Below are 718 nucleotides of genomic sequence, written 5' to 3' on the forward strand. Positions count from 1 at the left end.
CTTGCAAAGTCAATAGTATTCAAGAGGATAGAACAATCTGCATAGAAACATCCACACATTTAGCATTCCGTATACTAATAGAGCTACACTGACCTACACAGCTAAGATCTGTGATTGTACCCTAGATTTGATAGTCTTTCAGCCTCCCCTACCCACCCAAAGATACAACCCGGTCCCTTCCACGTTAGCCAGCCCCTCCTTCCTGCGGTACGCGACCCCAGACTGGCACAGTCCCAACACAGCATCATTACACCAGAACACACAACCCTGGCAATTTCTTTCAGCTTCTTTGTTTGTTTGCTTGTTCCACCCCCCCCCCCCTTCTAATTAGGGAAAGGCCACCAAGATGCATCAGTTCATTCACCGAGATGCCCTCAAGGCAGTAGCAATCCCTGGGACATCCCTTTCCACGCGCTCTGCGGACGTTTGCGTCATCGCTTGTGAAAGCAGAGCTCAGAAACGCTGCCATCTTTGAGAAGGCCAGGTTCCCACCAGAAACACTGGCTGAAACCTCAGCCCGGTTTAGTGCCGGTGAGTCCAGACATGCAAGTTAAAATGTACAGTTCAGCTTACGATTAATAGTTGTAGATGGAACCGGTTATTAATATGGGGTGCACCTTTCATTAAGAAAAATTAGTCAATGAAATTAATGAGTCGTGTTTGCACATTAGAACTTTTAACATCTCAAGTATTACAAGAAAAACCAGCCTCTCTTCCG

Source organism: Pygoscelis adeliae, unplaced genomic scaffold, assembly GCF_000699105.1.
Source record: "Pygoscelis adeliae isolate BGI_AS28 unplaced genomic scaffold, ASM69910v1 Scaffold467, whole genome shotgun sequence".
NCBI classification, from domain to species: Eukaryota; Metazoa; Chordata; class Aves; order Sphenisciformes; family Spheniscidae; genus Pygoscelis; species Pygoscelis adeliae.